Source organism: Anser brachyrhynchus (genome assembly GCF_964034855.1).
Source record: "Anser brachyrhynchus genome assembly, chromosome: 5".
Taxonomy (NCBI): domain Eukaryota; kingdom Metazoa; phylum Chordata; class Aves; order Anseriformes; family Anatidae; genus Anser; species Anser brachyrhynchus.
In genome coordinates, this window is record NC_137699.1 from 2,036,734 (window position 1) to 2,049,901 (window position 13,168).

The 13,168-nt window shown below is 35.8% G+C and overlaps 1 protein-coding gene across 10 annotated transcripts in view; it reads left to right on the plus strand.

Moving 5' to 3' along the window:
• IRAG1 (inositol 1,4,5-triphosphate receptor associated 1) overlaps positions 1-13,168 on the plus strand; it is a 107,395-nt gene that overhangs the window by 31,013 nt on the left and 63,214 nt on the right. For 3 of the 10 annotated variants that reach the window (XM_080593259.1, XM_080593258.1, XM_080593287.1), the window contains exon 1: positions 10,597-10,669. The exons of 5 other annotated variants lie outside the window; for them this stretch is intronic. The gene's annotated coding sequence lies outside the window, so the exon portion shown is untranslated. 2 more of the 10 variants (XM_080593256.1, XM_080593286.1) reach the window with 1 other exon arrangement.

Below are 13,168 nucleotides of genomic sequence, written 5' to 3' on the forward strand. Positions count from 1 at the left end.
GCAATCCAATCATATGAAATTTGACACTTTACATCTTTATATGTTTAACTGCCTGACATAAAATATTTGTACATATTCTCTACTACAGCTTCTCTGCACATCCCTGTCCAATGGACTTAATTGCTGCCAATACATACTGTTTTCTTGCTTGTCTGCTTTTTACTGAAGTTTTTAGGGTTTTATTTCAGTTGAATATAAACTATCAACTATTCAGTCAAGTAAAAAACTATTTTTGAGAAGATAAATCTGAGTTAAAGGATTCTTAATGATAAAATTGCCGAAGTAGAAATACATACATTTAAAGAACTTTGGAAAAATGTGTTTTCCAGACACAGCATACCACTTTTCTTCTACAAACAATGTAGGACAGTGATTGCTATGTAAACAAAAATACCAATGCCCATTTTGACTTAATCAGACTTTGAGAAGTTGATAAGAAAATACTTGAATATTGGGACTAGTAAACATTCAAGACAATAAAATCTGCAAGGAATCAAGTGAGGCAAAAAAATTTAAATGTAGAAAACATCTACCTTAGAATAAAGCTGAAAAATCATTGTGGGTTGTTTTTGTTTCTGTTTTTTATGGGACTGGAACCATAGAAGAGCAAGGTAAAATGAAACCAGTTGGCATTAAGGCCAAGTGAGCAGGGTCATAGAAGCTCACACAATAAAAGATAACAGTTCTCATACCCCTAGTTTGCAGTAGAATATAGTGGAGTTAGGCCTGACCGCAGGCTTCTTCATCTTTGTTCCATTTTCATCACTGAGGTGGGATAGAAAACAAGTTTCAGTAAGTTGAGGTAGAATTCCCCCAGCATGGGAGAGTGAGTTTCCCTTGAGTGTCTTGATTGTTAAATGGGTAGTCAAAATACTAGTATACCACCTGAATTATTGCAAGATGATGTATTTTTGGTCAAAAATAAAACCCTTTAATGAGAAGGTACAAATGTCGGCAAAGATTTTAAAGGGAAGATTTCTCAGCTACAAAATGTAACTTCTCCTTGGGGAAAAAGAGGAGAGACATATACTGCAGGGTAGGGGGTAAGTGGTCTTGTTGCTGTGATCTGAAACCATGTACATAAGCACCAGGCTAACCCTGTGCTGATCTTTCAGTGGGGCTTTCCCTATCATCCTTCTGTGAGAAACAAGAGATTTTTTTGTATTCCCTATTTTTATAGGGAAGCAAATGGTTATCAGGAAGTGTTAGTCAACTGTGCATTTTTCCAAAGGGGATTTAAATGCTAGAGTAAACAAATACTACTTTGAACCTTAGCACTTCGATACACCTGTTCAGAATGCTTTTTGTTGCTGTTCTCTGAACCAAACTTTGCCTTGCAGAAGCTGGTAGTTCATGGCTATAAAAAATAGCAGGCCCTATGGTCTAAAAGGCAGACAGGCAAAACGTGTTGAACATCCTTTTCTTCACCAAAGCCCTGTTCTGCTGGGGAAAAAAACTTTCGTGCCTAATAATACCTTTATTTTAGTTGTCTTGTTTTTAAAAATAATTTAGTTTTGTCAAAACTTTAACTGCTTGGTTTTCAAAATGTACTAAGATTTCAAATGAATGGGTTGTTAACTTTCAAGGAACATTTAAGGGAAAAAAAGTCTGCAGGTTATATTTCCCTTTGTAATTTAGCGCTATTTCTCCTGGCTTTTTTTTTCCTCAGAAAGAAATTAGGGTTTACATTTGAGTCAAGTAAACAAAGGGTTTGTGGTCTGGATTTATCCTTTTTCTAATTTGTGGTGTCCTATCTGTCCTCACCAACATGTCTGAAAATATTAAAGGATATCCTTTCCTTTCTGGCTAGTACAATTCATTGTTTCAATTTAATTTTACAGATATTTTAAAATAAGTGCCTTTTGTCTGGGGTATTTTGCACTTGTAACTGAGTGTAAAAAGTCTTTTATATACACTTTTAAAAACTTAGTCGTCCATATAAATTGAAATACACAAGTTGAGGTCTGTAACTGCATGAATGTATGCTGCATTGCTTGCATATTTTAATGATGTGAGTAAAAAAAAAATACCAAGACATTGGCATTATAATCTTAAAGCAATTTTAAGAATACTGCAATGCATGAACTTTCAGTTTGCAGCATAACAAGTATCTGGCATTACCCATTCTGGTATGGAAGAGTACTATGTATGTTCTGAGGATGCAGACAAGAATGAGACTTATTTTGAGTATTTATATTGAGGAATCACTAAGAAAAAATATTTTTCTTGATGTTCTGAGCAAGTTCCTTTATCCCATACAGTTAGGATACCTTGAAGCATTAGTAAAACTCTTTAAAAGAAACACGTTTCAATAGACAAAGAAGGATGAAAACTGGCAAGTGTGTTACACCTGAGGAACTAAGAGGGTTTTGCGTTTTTTTTTCTGTCTATTCCTTCAATAGACAATTGAAGGGGGAAAATATGTCAAATAACTGAACTTTTATGTACATTTGCATAGCTTGAGGCAACAGCTTGGAGAGGGGTGAATTGTATTTAAATCTCAGGCTGCCTGGAATGCTATAATTCTATAGCTACATAACTTGTCTTCCTCAGTGTCACACAACTGAGCACTTTTGCTGTGGATTTGGATACTTTACAGCTGATACCCATCTTTGTTTTATTTTTCTGCATGCAGCTGCCTTTTCTCCAGCTCTTTCCCCAAAGGACATGTAATTGAATCACCTTGTACAGTAGCCAGACTTCAGAGGGAAGGGAAAACAGAAATGCTTTGCAGCTCTCAGCCAGGGAGGAGGGGGATTCATAAACTTAGACTGAAAAGCTGGTTTTGAGAATAATGCAGGCACCCAGGATAAGTATGTGACTTGTTTTTGTTTGTTTGTTTTCTTCTGTTTTTAGTTTTTTGAAAATAGGACCTAAAACACTTTGCAAAGCCATGTGACTAACTCAAGAGAAATGGTGGGAGCATTTCCACGGAAAAGGAATGCTGATAATCATTTTAGCCTAACTGAAGAAATCCTCTGCAAATACAACTATTTCTGTCAGTCAAGAGAAGATAATGATGAAGCAATAATGAACAGATTGCTTTTGTCCCTTGGTAAAAACTATGCAGCTTGTTCTAGGGAAAGCATTCTGTCCAAGTTGGTGCTATCATCATCCACATCAGCGTGCGGCAGACTGGAGTATGTTTTTGTCCATGCCGCGTTTGCCTTTCTTAGAGTATAGAGGACTGTTTGGGGGATTTGAGCACGTGCTTGTATTTAAAACTCTTCAGAGTGGAAGAGGAGAACTTTAGATACCAAGTTGCTGCCAGTTGTTATCAATCATCTAGTAAAAGCCAGATATTCTTCACAACATATGTGGGGTGGCAGGTAGAAAGTGGACTGACTTTTCACCTGTCCTGTTTTGTTGCTTCTGCATCATCAAAATAGGGAACCTGTTTCTGCTCTGCTTCAACTTCATTGGAGGGAGAAGGTGATATGAGCTCAAAAATCTAGGAACTGTCGGGGTACTGCTATGCCTAGTAACGTTGGTACCTTTTGCTTTAAAATGTGTGTAGCAGTGTGGTGCTAACAGAATCCCAGATACAATACAGAATACAGAACCCCAGATACAAGTCTTTAATTGATGTATGTGAATATACTTCTTGGCACAGTTAAGTGTGTGTGTATATATGTATATATGACAAGTAAATTTTTCTTAATGCAATGATGGTCTAAGAATATAAAGTGGCTGGACTGAAGACTAATTAATACATTTAACATTCAGTTAAACTCTCAGTTCCAGCATCATCATAGCTCTTCAAAGTTACTGGCTTCTTACGTATACGCTGCTATTTATATTTTCTCTTTTTCCAAGTGGTTAACTGCAAATAGTGTTGGTGGTGTTTTAGTTTTGTTTTGGATTTTTTTTTCTGTTATGGGATACTACTTGAAAGGAAGGTCTGAGACAGTTGTGGGTGGAGACTGTTATAAATAAAGCAAATGCTATCTCAAAATATAAAACGATGAAAAGTTTTTTTTGGTGCTTAAAGTGCAACACTGAAGGTTTCATTACCTTATTGCAGCATGGCACGATGTAACTGGTTATGCGTTTCTAACTAAAAGAATGTCAGTATCTTGTTTTGTGAAAGTTCAGTGTGTATTGTAAGATGATAAAGATTTTAAAGTATAGCTTTTGGGTATCTGCTCATCAGATTTATTGATTTTCTGCACACAGAACTGCTGTTAAAGGCTTATGCTATACAGGATTATCAAAAATGTTTGTATGTTTTAGAAAAATAGAAAATCTGGCTAATAACTAAAAAGAAAAATTGGTCTTGCTGGTGTTTCTGAATAAAAAACATGAATTTTTTTTTCACATTCACTTCAAAGAGATGCCTAGGAAGGGAACGTACAGAAAAATGGGTCATCTGGTTGTCTAATAAGAAACACCGATCAGGAAATTCCTCTCAGACTTGTCTACAGAAAGAAATGTAGAGAGGAATTACTAGGTTTTAGGAGATAGGAGGTGATAAAGATGTGGGCTAGATCACAGGGAGGAAGGATGAAAAGGGAGGTGGAAAGGAGCAGGCAGACAGAAGAAATTCTAGTCTTGTATTGGTACTAGTATGTCTTTGCAGCTAATCATGAAACAGTGATGTAGGCTGTTCTGGAGGCATGACAGAATGCAAGGTGCTTTAAGGGTGATCTGGCAAAACTTCTCACTGGAAGTGCAACCCTTTAAATATTGGCAAGGAATAAAGCACCACTCCTGTGCTCAACAGCTACTATTGTGCAAAGCTAGGAAAAAGTAAAATAAATTACTCCGTTAATCCCAGCTTTCTCCTTATTATGCTGCTCTCTGGGAGGCAGGCAGATGTTTAGCTATATACATATACAATATAAATAAGAGGCCAGTGAACCAGGAATGACTGGCTTTGTTTCAGATGCTTTAGATCTTCTCAAGTGACAGAAAGAATCATAGGATAAAATAATGGCTCTAAAAGAAGCTGTACAGTTCGCTCAGTCAAAAAAGTTTGTGCACAGTTGCTAGATGCTGAATGAGACAAGTCGCATTGAAGTTAATGGTATATGTTGATACTGAATATGCATAATCAATGCTCCATTCTGAAAAACTTAACTGCTGAATTATTAGCATATGCTTAGTATAAATCTGTTATTTGAGAGTAAAATAAATGAAAATTGGATAACGCTAAGGGAACAAGCAAAAGTCATGGTTGCATCCATAGGTTGAATCCTTTCCCTGTCAAACATCAAGAACTGCTGTATTTTTTTTCCAAAATGTTTTATATATATTTTCAGTGCATAAAATGTTACCTTTATTTTTGGATACAAGAACCATGCTGACCTAAAAACAGTGTTTTCAGGCAGATCATTTTAACTCAAGTGATTACAATTTTCTCAAAATTTAAGTAACTCAAACTGCAAAACTGGTCTGTCAATGGAAAGTGACAAACATTACTACTGATGCTTTTTTTTATTGTTTTCTTTTTTCTTTTGTTTTTCTGTGTTGTGTGGTTTTTTTTGTTGTTGTTGTTCTTACTCTCGTGTGTTGAATTGCATTACATTAGATTTCTCTCTTAAGGAAGAGTACAAAAGCATGAAACATCCAATGAGCCATGCAACAGCCTGGTAGCAGCAGTCCATACAGTCAACAAAAAAAAAGTGAGTTAACAAGACTTTTCTCCAGAATTCTACTTGGAGAGCTGGAATAAGTTTTCTATCCTCATTTTTCTTTATGGGCTGCTTGAAAATTCTAGAATAAATGATGAACAGTAAAATTCCTCTGTTGGTAACAAGTACTAACCAAAATTGGTCTCTGGTAAGAGAAACCCTCCTCTGGCAGGGTTTTAGTTGTTTTACTTTCTGCTATAGGAATGTACTGTGTTCCTGATAAAAGCTTCCAATACTACTTCATAATCATGTTTATTTTTTCACTATGTGGTAAATGTACTTTTCAAGTTGTCTTAAATCCTGGGGCCGTTAATTGCATTGGTAAACATGCTGGATCAATATGTGTAGGATATATGCTGATATTAAGTTTCACGTGTGATTAAGAATTATTATTTAGGATTAATTTAACTCAGGAATGTCAGTTCAAAGTCTAAGTATGTCTGTCTTGCATTCTTTTCCTAAGCAAAAACAAAGTCATGGTTTTCTTTCTATGGATTAAAGGATCTTCTTGCAAAATTTTAATTTCCTTTTACTTGGATTAAAATATGATATGAAGTCCAAACCTCTTCCTGAATTCAGTATTCATACTGTAGTATAACTCTACTATTTTGGCCTAGATTGGTGTCTAGTATTAATCCCGTTCATGTGTTCTTTAGAGGTCAGCAGTATGCTATTGTGTGTACACACATCTGTGTGGAAAGAGAAGCCTGTCTTCCTGTGGAATTTTCTCCCTTCTAATATTTCCCTTCTGCCAAACTCCTTGCAGGCAAGGTAAGATGAAGCTTAATATTCAGCTTGGAGTGAAGATTAACCTCTTCAGCTTTTCTGTAGCAATCTCCAGAAAAGTCATTGTAAAACGTTATCCTGATTCATCTTTTTTTTGTCCCCCCTCTTGGACTCCTGCTATTATAGGAACTTCACTTTTACGACTTTTAAAAAGAAAAAAGGGGGAAAAATACTTGAATATGGTAAACAAATATCCAGTGGTTTCTGTAAGTACTTTGTGTAACTTTTGTCCAGAAAGACTTGGCTAATTAAACTGTGTTTGACAGTTTGGATCATTTTATTGATTATCTAGCAAGGGATGCTAGTAAACAGATTGACATTTTGTTTCTTGGACTCTGTCTCATGTAGAGATGATTAGCTGACTATTTTGAGACTGAGGAAAAAAGGTTAGTTTTATAAATAAAGACTCTTTATGGCGTAATTGGTAGGATTTTGGAAGTGCTTGAGCACTTCTTTCTGAAACATCTTTCCACATAACAGGGACTAGTTCATAGAACTATCTATATGACCTCAAAGCAAACTACCAATTTACATTGGTATCAGTATAAATGTTTTCTGTAAAATGACAGGGCTACAGCATATGTCTCCTTACTGTGTTCCTTTTTGTTGTTTTCTTCTGACATTGCATATTTTTTTAACCCTATATTTCTAATTCATGTAAAGCATTTCTGATATGGAAAGTGGGAAGCGAAAAAAAGAAGACATCTAGATAAGTTGCTGCACAAACATTGTTTAAAGGACCGTAAAGTTTTGTTATATTTTGCACAAATAATCTAGTATATTTACTCAGCTGACTGACAGTGAGTATTGACTAATACAATCCTGGGGATCCAGCATACGTTTTAGTTCAATTATTCCAGATTCCAGTTGGGATTTAGTATTCAGAAAAAGAGTTGAGTTCCAGATGTGGAAAGTTGCCCTGTATATTTTTTTTCTAATATATTTACTTACCAGACCTGGTAAGGCCTTACCAGACCTTACCTACTCTATTTGTAAGTGCAAATATCACTTCTACTGCAAATTTTTAGCTTGTCTGATTAACAATTTTTATATTTTAATCAAAAAACAAACAGTGTACTGCCATATCTTGCCACTTGTATTGTCAGATATAACATGGATCTTTTTTTGTCACATGGATGAAGATTATGTATGGGCAGAAAAGATAATAAGCAGTATTTTAATGTAATCTGTTTTAGAGTCCTGAAGTGTCAGTTCTTCAAGATAGTGTGGGAACTTTTATATAGCTATCTTCTAGGCATTTCTCTATACATATGATAGAGAAGAATTTCCAGTTTTGTTCTGAACCCATCAAAAGTTCAAATGAAAACACAAGCTTTTGAGTTAATTTTCATGTACTGACTGCCCAACTAAAGCCAAAACTAGAGAAAAATAGTTTAGCAAGATTACTTATCTGCTGTTGCCCAAACAAAATAGCTTGCACTTAAAAAATGGCTGTGCCCCAGAAAGAAAGATCCTCTCTGAATTATTTCAACATGACTGTGGTGTTCGTACTTGTGGTCATCTCTTCAAAGGCACAAGTAAAAAGTCTTAAATCTAGGAAGCCCAGCTCATGAACCTTTGTATTGAAACATACTCCATTGCTTCTTGATCTGGAAATCAAGGAAATGGGAAGTTAACTGGTGGAGGCACATGTATTCTGTTGCCAAGCCTTATTTATTCTCCAGATAGCTACATCGTGTGACTCTGAAGTAGTTCAGAATACTTATAAAAGAAAATTTGATGCTGTTCCTGGGGGATAAGTTACCATAATAATAGCAACATAAACATGTGAGTTCTGTGACAAAGGTATGTGTGAAGGCGAAACAGTTTGCCACTATTGTATGTGGCCAGCCATTTATATCAATGTTTTACAAGAAGGTGATATCACCAGGTTTTATATAAAAATAATTTTTATATATATATATATATATATAAAATTATATGGGATGTATTGTTTTATGTTCTTTATACATCTTTATCTAGTTAAAGTAATTGAGATTTTAGCTGCTAAGATTCCCTCATTCAAAAACTTGGATATTAGCTAGAAAGTTTCACTTGCTTTTGGCCAGAGAGCCTTCAGATGTGTTTAACTGGGCAAAACACTTGCAAAATGAGCATGCTGTTAGATACAAGAATATACCAGCTGTTTCAGGAGCTGAAGATTGGAAGCATCATTTTCCTTTTGCCTATACTTCTGGGTATAACAGCAGAGGTCATGTTTGTGTGGTGCAAGTAGATGGGCCAAACAAAGGAATTGAGACTCATTTGCTCTAGGTTTCTCCCATAACAAGGGCATTAGTTTAAACTTCTGTATAAGCTGCTTACTTAATGATTATTCTAGGAATCTGAAAATATTGACACCTCCCTTTATCAAAAAAACTTGCTTAAATTTGGCCAATGGTATTATAGGATGCTAGACAAATGAGCAAGCGATTTAACCAGTTTCCTTTCCTAGGGGAGAGTAGTATGGACAGGCAGTAAGCAACTTGTTCTTGCCCGAGCTGGGTTCAAAGCAATTCTTGGTATGAAAGGGATGCATGCAGACTGAAGAAATATACAACTTCTGTGCAGGCAAATGGAACACTTGACACTTGCGACCTAGAAACTGAGAAAATTAAACTGAAAAATTATGAATTACAGGTGCTAGCAAGAGACTTCTATAGTTGCAAATGATGTCTGTTTTTTCAAAGAGTTAGGTAGCAGGCTAACTGTACTGGGCAAGAGAATATTTGGAAACTCAAGTTTGTGGGTATTAAAACAGTGATCCAAGAAAATGAGTGATGTGTTAAAATGTCTATTGGTGGGCCAGTAAGTGGTACAAAGGACATCAAAACCTCATTTTTGAAATGTGTGTGTACTCTCATCATCTTGATTCAGGTTTAAATGACACTGTTACAAGTTTCTCAGAACTCTTTTCCAGTGTTGATTTTTAGGAACTAAGAATGTCTTAAGTGTAGAATATTAGACCTACTAATGCAAGCTCAATCCTGATATAACACAAATGAGGTTCCCAGCCTTTTATTTTCTTCTTAAAGGGACTGCAATATACTGCAGTCGGTTCATTTGGTTCATTTTCACCCCTTTCTTATACAAGTATTCTCATGTTTCCATCCATCATTCCTATATGGAGCATGCTTTAAGTCATATCATAAAATCCATACTTTCTTCTGTCTGATCTATTTCTGCCTTAATGGTTTTGATAACTTCTTTTTGATAATGGCTAATAACTTAGTAGCATCATTTGCTCTAAAGCAGCCTAATATGTCTCTTCTGTAACTCGCTATCTGCTCACTTCATATGTATTCACGTGCAATTTTGTGACATTTCCCACTAACAGCTCTTGTGTCCCTACTTGAACTGCAGAAGTTCTTTTGGACAGGATTTGGCTTGCTTAGATTTAAGAACTTAAAACCAAATAATTTGGAAGAAAAAAAAAAAGCTCCAGGGCTGCAGTAAGATCTATGTCAACTTGCATGTCATTTTCCTGCAGGTACCTGAATATACTGTAGTAAACACTTTGTTCCCCTCTTTGTGCCCCATTTGCAGCTAGATTCTCTAGATTCTCTCATGGGATGCAAACAAACAACTTCTGTGAACTTCAGTGGGAATTATTCATTTTCTGTGAGTGGAGAGCGGAGCCCATGACTGGACTGAAGCCAACGTTCTTTAAAAGTTCACATGCCTTGTATTTGCTCTCTAATTTAGACCCTTTCTGACCAAAGGGGGGAAAAAACTGAAAAACAGTAGTAACAGTTTCAGGGAAAAAAAATCCCCTCAAAAATCTGAGGATTGACATACTGTGATGTAAATTGTATTTAATCTGTTCTTCCTACTTGCCCGCTTTCTTCAGAAATGAGTGAGTAGAGCCTTATATGCAGTCAACTTGAAGAATGCTAATGGCATGTCTACATCACATTGTACTTGGAGTACTTATGCCAGAATAGGAAAGCCTTTTATTCTGTAAGTCCCCCAGGCAAGAAAGAGGCTTTCTGAAGAGTTACTTTAAATTTAAGCTCTCATTCTAATGTTAGACAGCCTGTTGGATCTCTGAGTTAAAAATTGCTTCAGCTTTACTTACTAGAGCCAGATGTAACATTGACCTTAAATGGTAAAAGCTCCCAAGAGTGAAAGAGAGGCTGGCCTGAGGGGAAAAAGAGGAATAACTGAAGTTTTAGGTAAGTAATCTCTATAACCGAGAATAAGCTCTCTTTCAGCCGTGAACAGAACAGAACCATATTCCTTCCTTAAAGGTACAGTACCTTGTTGTTATGATATCAAGTAGTTCATTTTACCTATCTTCTTCCCCCAACCCCCACCCCAGTCTCCATCCCCATGTCAAATTCTACCCCTTTTTCAAGTTTTAGCTGCTTAAGAAGTGGGTGAGATTAACAAAATGTAGTTCTTTTTATGTACTGTTTGGGAATACACATGAATGAAAAAGAAAAAGCTGTGTTAATTATACCTAGGTTTGATTAATCAAGGTACGTAGGCAGTAATTCAAGGCAACCTGGTAGACAGATACTGTTATCTGTATGGGGCTAATCGTTGGAGAGTATTAGCTAGCAGGAGTACATATTACAGGGAAACAGACACTGAACAGATTTCTTTTTTCTTTAATTGCATGGCTTTTCTTCCCACATGCTTGCTTTTAACAGTGCCGAAGTTGTTCATTTTGATGGATTACCTACTCGTGTCTGGAACCTGTCTTTTAAAAAGACGTTTCCTGAGCCATTCCTTTATACAGTATATATTTGGTTTTAATCCTATTAGAGGTAAATTAATACCGTGAAGTTGTCTAATTAGAATGCTGTATGAGGGGGAGAGCGTGGGAGAACAACAACAACAACAAAAAATCACCAACCTTTTAATATTAAAGTATGCTTACTTTAATATGAAAAATCATGATGTTTACAATTTCCAGTATTTCAGTCTTCGGCTTTGTCTGTGCTGTTTGGTAGCTATTCTGCAGAGAAGCGTTTTGTGTTTTCTTGGCAAATTCTAACTTTTGTTTTTCATCTAATATGTATGTTAGGATGTGGCATTTTTCAGACAGCAGTATGTAAACAATATGTAAGAATGAGGACATTACAAGGAAATGCTAGCTGAAATTGAAGACAGGTTTCTGTTACCAACATATTAGCAACAACTCATGTTAGTGAGTTGATTTTCAAATCACATATGGCACGGTCCCATCTGGTGAAAAATCCTCTGCAATCATCAGAAAATTTTACTCCTTGTGGAGTGATTAAGCAGTAAAATTAGTTTACGCAATGCAGAAATTGGGATAATTAGGAGTTCTGAGCAGAGAGAGTGTTTTCTGAAAGTACTAACTGCTACTGCATTTACACTTGATATGGCAAACGGTTGTCTCTAAGGAAAGTTCACTTAATCCACCTTCAAGAGAATGTGATGAATGCATCTTGTTTACAATGTTGCAAAGCTCATAATTAGTTTTTCTCTGGACTCTCATTAGTGGTAAACAATGTACTACTTTTGATCTCCTGGCTAATCTTCATGTTTTATATCACAATTATACCCTAAATCAACAATTATACAAAGCTTGGAGCTCTATAATCTAATGACAAATCCCGTAGAAATCTGTTAGGCAATTAGAATTAACAGTGGAAATTAAGAAAGTCTGATATATTAAATGCTGAATACTGGGATTCCTAATTTTTTTAATATTCCTGTAGTTTTCAAGCCTACTAATGCCTTTATCCTGATTTGCTGGTCTTGCATGTATTACTTAACTGGTGATATTTTATACACCCTTTTAACTTGTGTGAGTATACTCCAGTTTCAGTGGTATTTAGAAGGCATTTAAGTCTTAATAAATAGTCATTTTCAACTTTGTATATGGACTAGAATAACTAATGCATGTAACTCGTCCAATCATGAACTGTATATTTCTAAAACATGGTATTTCATAGTATTTCAGCAACTGTTGTTCTTCTCAGTATGTGCAATGCTTTTTTGTTAATTTAAAATGTATTACATAGTGCCCAAGTCTATCTTCTGTAGAGATGTCATGATGACGATGTGTAATTTGATACAAGAAGTACAGGTTGCTCATTTGTGCATAGTGAAAATTGTGTTCACATCAGTGTGCTGCTAAGGGACCTAGGGTTATCAGTGTACTTAATTTAAAGCCATTTGCTTTGCAGCCCTCTGGATTAAGCTGCAAGCTTAAGCTTGTTGTGGACAAAAAACTTGCATACTTCCCTAGCTATAGTCCTATGTATCTAGGAAAAAGTAGAAAAAAAAAATTAATCAAAAGGAGGATGGAAGAAGCTGATGGTAAAGATAGTTCCAATCTGCTCCATGACAGCTTTTAGTGTTAGTTTGGTGACAAATCATTTTTCCAAATGCTGGATAAGGTAGAGTATTGCAGGTGAGATATAAGGAATTGACACTGAAAAGAGACAGCTGTGAAAGCTTTTCATGTCAGGAGTCATGCTTGTATGTTCCTTATACATCATGGAGTTCTCCTGCCTCATGTAGTCACTGTTCCTAGGGAATTGTACAAGTCCAGGCAAAGAAAGCATCAAGTGGCTTGTGAGTGGAATGGTTAAGAAAATACTTGCCATTTTTATATTTTTTTTTTTGTGGGCCATTTTAAAAATCTGGGACACAAGTGAGCAGAGAAAGATCTTTCTCCCAGCCTGACTTTCAGTCTTCCTGTAAACTAAACAGAAGAAATTGGGTGATGTGTTCTGCTCTTGTACTTCCTTTGAAAAGTGTGTCAAATA